Below are 6,506 nucleotides of genomic sequence, written 5' to 3'. Positions count from 1 at the left end.
CGTGTCGTGGGGGGTGACGCGGGGTGGGGTGGGTCGAGCGGGGTTTTCGGAGGCGTGGCGGGGTGCTGTGGAGGGAGCGGGGTTTTTCGAGGTGGGGTGCGGGGGTGCGCCGTGTCGTGGGGGGGGTGACGCGGGGTGGGGTGGGTCGAGCGGGGTTTTCGGAGGCGTGGAGGGAGCGGGGTTTTTCGAGGTGGGTGCGGGGGGGGGCGTTGTGGGGGGGTGCGCCGTGTCGTGGCGGGTGACGCGGGGTGGGGTGGGTCGAGCGGGGTTTTCGGAGTCGTGGCGGGGTGCTGTGGAGGGAGCGGGGTTTTTCGAGGTGGGGTGCGGGGGGGCGTCGTGGGGGGGTGCGCCGTGTCGTGGGGGGGTGACGCGGGTCGAGCGGGGTTTCGGAGGCGTGGTGGTGTGGCGTGGAGGCAGCGGGGTTTTTCGAGGTGGGGTGCGGGGGGGGCGTCGTGGGGGGGTGCGGTGGGGTGGGGGGGTGCGCCGTGTCGTGGGGGGGTGACGCGGGGTGGGGTGGGTCGAGCGGGGTTTTTGGAGGAGAGGTGGGGTGCTGTGGATGGAGCGCGGTTTTTCGAGGTGGGGTGGGGGGGGGGGCGTCGTGGGGGGGTGCGGCGGGGTGGGGGGTGCGCCGTGACGCGGGGTGGGGTGGGTCGAGCGCGGTTTTTTGGAGGCGTGGCGGGGTGGTGTGGAGGGAGCGGGGTTTTTCGAGGTGGGGTGCGGGGGGGGGCCTCGTGGGGGGGTGCGCCGTGTCATGGGGGAGTGACGCGGGGTTGGGGTGGTCAAGCGGGGTTTTTGGAGGAGAGGTGGGGTTTAGGGTGGAGGGAGCGGGGTTTTTCGAGGTGGGGTGCGGGGGGGCGTCGTGGGGGGTGACGCGGGGTGGGGGTGGTCGAGCGGGGTTTTTGGAGGAGGGGGGGGTGCTGTGGAGGGAGCGCGGTTTTTCGAGGTGGGGTGCGGGGGGGCGTCGTGGGGGGGTGCGGTGGGGTGGGGGGGTGCGCCGTGTCGTGGGGGGGTGACGCGGGGTGGGGTGGGTCGAGCGGGGTTTTTGGAGGAGAGGTGGGGTGCTGTGGATGGAGCGCGGTTTTTCGAGGTGGGGTGGGGGGGGGGGCGTCGTGGGGGGGTGCGGTGGGGTGGGGGGTGCGCCGTGACGCGGGGTGGGGTGGGTCGAGCGCGGTTTTTTGGAGGCGTGGCGGGGTGGTGTGGAGGGAGCGGGGTTTTTCGAGGTGGGGTGCGGGGGGGGGGGCGTCGTGGGGGGGTGCGCCGTGTCGTGGGGGGGAGACGCGGGGTGGGGTGGGTCGAGCGGGGTTTTCGGAGGCGTGGTGGTAAGGCGTGGAGGGAGCGGGGTTTTTCGAGGTGGGGTGCGGGGGGGGGCGTCGTGGGGGGGTGCGGTGGGGTGGGGGGGTGCGCCGTGTCGTGGGGGGGTGACGCGGGGTGGGGTGGGTCGAGCGGGGTTTTTCGAGGTGGGGTGCGGGGGGGGGGGGGGGGGGGGGGGGGGGGATATGCTCCGCGTCGTGGGGGGGTGCGCCGTGTCCTGGGGGAGTGACGCGGGGTTGGGTGGGTCGAGTGGGGTTTTTCGAGGTGGGGTGCGGGGGGGGGGGGGATATGCGCCGCGTCGTGGGGGGGTGCGGTGGGGTGTGGGGGGTGTGCCGTGTCGTGGGGGGCTGACGCGAGGTGGGGTGGGTCGAGCGGGGTTTTCGGAGGTGCGGTGTGGGGGGTGTGCCGTGTCGTGGGGGACTGACGCGAGGTGGGGTGGGTCGAGCGGGGTTTTCGGAGGCGTGGTGGGGTGGTATGGAGGGAGCGGGGTTTTTCGAGGTGGGGTGCGGGGCGGCGTCGTTGGGGGGTGCGGTGGGGTGGGGGGTGCGCCATGTCGTGGGGGGGTGACGCGGGGTGGGGTGGGTCGAGCGGGGTTTTCGGAGGCATTTGTGGTGTGGCGTGGAGGGAGCGGGGTTTTTCGAGGTGGGGTGCGGGGGGGGGGGGGGGGGGCGTCGTGGGGGGGTGCGGTGGGGTGGGGGGGTGTGCCGTGTCATGGGGGAGTGACGCGGGGTTGGGTGGGTCGAGCGGGGTTTTTCGACGTGGGGTGAGGGGGGGTGGGGAGGTGCGCCGTGTCGTGGGGGGGTGCGGTGGGGTGTGGGGGGTGTGCCGTGTCGTGGGGGGGCTCGCGCGAGGTGGGGTGGGTCGAGCGTGGTTTTCGGAGGCGTGGTGGGGTGGTGTGGAGGGAGCGGGGTTTCTGGAGGTGGGGTGCGGGGGGCATCGTGGGGGGGTGCGGTGGGGTGGAGGGTGCGCCGTGTCGTGGGGGAGTGAGGCGGGGCACGGTGGGTCGAGCCTGGTTTTTGGAGGAGTGGTGGGGTGCTGTGGATGGAGCGGGGTTTTTCGAGGTGGGGTGGGGGGGAGGCGCCGCGTCGTAGGGGGGTGCGGTGGGGTGGGGTGGGGGGGTGTGCCGTGTCGTGGGGGGTGACGCGGGGTGTCGCGATGCCCCCTCCCCCCCACCATGCCCCGACATGACGCGACGCGCCCCCTCCCCAACATAACATGACAACCCCCCTCCCCCCCCCATGACATCCCCCCACCCCCCATGACACGACACGACGCGATGCGCCCCCCCCATGACGTCCCCCCCTCAAAAATTCGCCTCCCCCCTCAACACACACCACCCCCCCCCCTCCCCCCCCTCAAAAATTCGGCCCCCCCATGACATCCCCCCCAGCCCCCATGACACGACGCGACGCGACGCGCCCCGCCATGACACGACACGACACGACGCGCCCCCCCCTTCCCCCCTCAACACACACCACACCATGTCGCGACGTGCCGCGCCCCCCCTCCCCCCCCCCCCCCATGACATCCCCACCCCAGCCCCCCCACCCACGACACGACATGATGCGATGCGCCCCCCCCCCCCCCCCCATGACATGACACGATGCGACGCGCCCCCCCCCCCCCATGACATCCCCCCCCATGGGATCCCCGCCCCCCCATGACACGACACGATGCGATGTGCCACCCTCCCCTTAACACACACACCCACCCAACGCAATGCCCCCCCCCCCCCCCCCCCCCCCGCGCCCCATGGCCTGACACGACGCGACGTGCTTCCCTCCCCTTAACACACCCACCCACCCTCCATGACGCCCTCCATGACGCGACGTGGAGGGGGGGGGGGGGAGGGGTGGTGTTTTGTGTGTTGAGGGGGGGGGGGGGGCGGGGGGTGGGGTGGTGTGTGTTGAGGGGGGATGGGTGGGGTGGTGTGTGTTGAGGGCGGGGGGGGGGATTTTTCGGGGGGGGGGGGGGGGGGGGGAGGGGTGGTGTGGTGTGGGGTGGTGTGTGTTGAGGGGGGGGGGGGGGAGGGGTGGGGTGGTGTGTGTTGAGGGGTGGGCGAAATTTGGAGGGGGGGAAGGGGAGGGGTGGTGTGGTGTGGTGTGTGTTGAGGGGGGGGGGGGGATTTTTGAGAGGGGGGGGGGAGGGGTGGTGTGGTGTGTGTTGAGGGGGGGGGGGGGGGAAAGGGTGGGGAGGTGTGTATTGAGGGGGGGGGGCGCGAATTTTTTGGGGGGGGGGGAGGGGTGGTGTGTGTTGGGGCCGGGGGGTGGGGTGGCAAATTTTGGAGGGGGGGGGAGGGGTGGTGTGGTGTGGTGTGTGTTGAGGGGGGTGGCCGAATTTTTGGGGGGGGGGGGGTGGGGTGGTGTGTGTTGGGGGGGGGGGGGGGCGAATTTTTTGGGGGCGGGGGCGGGGGAGGGGTGGGGTGGTGTGTGTTAATGGGGGGGGGGCGAAATTTGGAGGGGGGGAAGGGGAGGGGTGGAGTGGTGTGTGTTGAGGGGGGGGGGGGGGGGGATTCTTGAGGGGGGGGGAGGGGTGGTGTGGTGTGTGTTGAGGGGGGGGGGGGGGGGGAGGGGTGGTGTGGGGTGGTGTGTGTTGAGGGGGGGGCGGGGGTGGGGAGGGGTGGTGTGGCGTGGTGTGTGTTGAAGGGGGGGGGGCGAATTTTTGGGGGGGGAAGGGGCGAAATTTGGACGGGGGGGCGAATTTTTGGGGGGGGGGGGGGAGGGGTGGGGTGGTGTGTGTTGAGGGGAAGGCGAAATTTGGAGGGGGGGAAGGGGAGGGGTGGTATGGTGTGGTGTGGTGTGTGTTGAGGGGGGTGGCCGAAATTTTTTGGGGGGGGGGGTGGAGTGGTGTGTGTTGGGGGGGGGGGGGGGGGGGGGCGAATTTTTTGGGGGCGGGGGGGGGGGGGGGGGGGGGAGGGGTGGGGTGGTGTGTGTTGAGGGGGGGGCGGAATTTGGTGGGGGGGAAGGGGAGGGGTGGTGTGGTGTGTGTTGAGGGGGGGGGAGGGGTGGTGTGGTGTGTGTTGGGGGGGGGGTGGGGTGGTGTGTGTTGAGGGGGGAGGGGTGGGAAATTTTTGGGGGGGGGGGCGAATTTTGGAGGGGGGGGGGGGGGGGGAGCGGTGGTGTGGTGTGGTGTGTGTTGAGGGGGGGGGGAAGGGGCAAAATTTGGAGGGGGGGTGAATTTTTGGGGCGGGGGGGGGAGGGGTGGGGTGGTGTGTGTTGAGGGGGGGGCGAAATTTCGAGGGGGGGAAGGGGAGGGGTGGTGTGGTGTGTGTTGGGGGGGGGGGGGGATTTTTGAGGGGGGGGGGGGAGGGGTGGTGTGGTGTGGTGTGTGTTGAGGGGGGGGGCGAGGGGTGGTGTGGTGTGGTGTGTGTTGAGGGGGGGGGGGGGCAAAATTTGGAGGGGGGGGGGGAGGGGTGGTGTGGTGTGGTGTGTGTTGAGGGGGGGGGGGAGGGGTGGTGTGGTGTGGTGTGGTGTGTGTTGAGGGGGGAGGTTATTTTTGAGGGGGGGGGGGGGAGGGGTGGTGTGGTGTGTGTTGAGGGGGGGGCGGGGAATTTTTGAGGGGGGGTGGGTGGGGTGGTGTGTGTTGAGGGGGGGGGGGGGGAATTTTTGGGGGGGGGGGGGAGGGGTGGTGTGGTGTGGTGTGTGTTGAGGGGGGGGGGATTTTTGAGGGGGGGGGAGGGGTGGTGTGGTGTTTGTTGAGGGGGGGGTGGGGAGGTGTGTATTGAGGGGGGGGGGCGCGAATTTTTTTTGGGGGGGGGGGGGGGGGGGGGCAAATTTTGGAGGGGGGGAGGGGGTGTGTGGTGTGGTGTGTGTTGAGGGGGGTGGCCGAATTTTTGGGGGGGGGGGGGCGAATTTTTTGGGGGCGGGGGGGGGGGGGAGGGGTGGTGTGGTGTGTGTTGAGGGGGGGGCGAAATTTGGAGGGGGGGAAGGGGAGGGGTGGTGTGGTGTGTGTTGAGGGGGGGGGGGGGGGGATTTTTGAGGGGGGGGGAGACGTGGTGTGGTGTGGTGTGTGTTGAGGGGGGGGGGGGGGGAATTTTTGAGGGGGGGGGGGAGGCGTGGTGTGGTGTGGTGTGTGTTGAGGGGGGGGGGCGAATTTTTGGGGGGGGAAGGGGCGAAATTTGGACCGGGGGGGGGCGAATTTTTGGGGGGGGGGGGGAGGGGTGGGGTGGTGTGTGTTGAGGGGAAGGCGAAATTTGGAGGGGGGAAGGGGAGGGTTGGTGTGGTGTGGTGTGGTGTGTGTTGAGGGGGGGGGGATTTTTGAGGGGGGGGGGGGATTTTTGAAGGGGGGGGGGGGGGGGGGGGGCGAATTTTGGAGGGGGGGGGAGGGGTGGTGTGGTGTGGTGTGTGTTGAGGGGGGGGCCAATTTTTTGGGGGGGGGGGCAAAATTTGGAGGGGGGGGGGAGGGGTGGTGTGGTGTGGTGTGTGTTGGGGGGGGAGGGATTTTTGAGGGGGGGGGGGGGGAGGGGTGGTGTTTTGTGTGTTGGGGGGGGGGGGGGGGGATTTTTGAGGGGGGGGGAGGGGAGGTGTGGGGTGGTGTGTGTTGAGGGGGGTGGGGGGCGAATTTTGGAGGGGGGGGGAGGGGTGGTGTGGTGTGGTGTGTGTTGAGGGGGGGGCCAATTTTTTGGGGGGGGGGCAAAATTTGGAGGGGGGGGAGGGGTGGTGTTTTGTGTGTTGAGGGGGGGGGGGGGGAATTTTTGAGGGGGGGGGAGGGGTGGTGTGGTGTGTGTTGGGGGGGGGGGGGGGTGGGGTGGTGTGTGTTGAGGGGGGTGGGGGGGGGGGGGAGGGGTGGTGTGGTGTGGTGTGTGTTGGGGGGGGGGGCGAATTTTTGGGGGGGAGAAGGGGCGAAATTTGGAGGGGGGGGGGGAGGGGTGGGGTGGTGTGTGTTGAGGGGGGGGCGAAATTTGGAGGGGGGGAAGGGGAGGGGTGGTGTGGTGTGGTGTGGTGTGTGTTGAGGGGGGGGGGGAAGGGTGGGGAGGTGTGTATTGAGGGGGGGGGGGCGAATTTTCGGGGGGGGGGGGAGGGGTGGTGTGTGTTGGGGGCGGGGGGGGGGGGGGGGGGAAGGGTGGGGAGGTGTGTATTGAGGGGGGAGGGGGGGCTGAATTTTTGGGGGGGGGGGAGGGGTGGTGTGGTGTGTGTTGAGGGGGGTGGTCGAATTTTTTTGGGGGGGGGGGGTGGAGTGGTGTGTGTTGGGGGGGG

The sequence above is a fragment of the Lygodium microphyllum genome, unplaced genomic scaffold (assembly GCF_053477565.2).
Source record: "Lygodium microphyllum isolate KBCC unplaced genomic scaffold, Lygodium_microphyllum_v1.1.10 scaffold_124, whole genome shotgun sequence".
Lineage (NCBI taxonomy): Eukaryota > Viridiplantae > Streptophyta > Polypodiopsida > Schizaeales > Lygodiaceae > Lygodium > Lygodium microphyllum.
Note: the sequence above shows the minus strand (reverse complement) of the source record.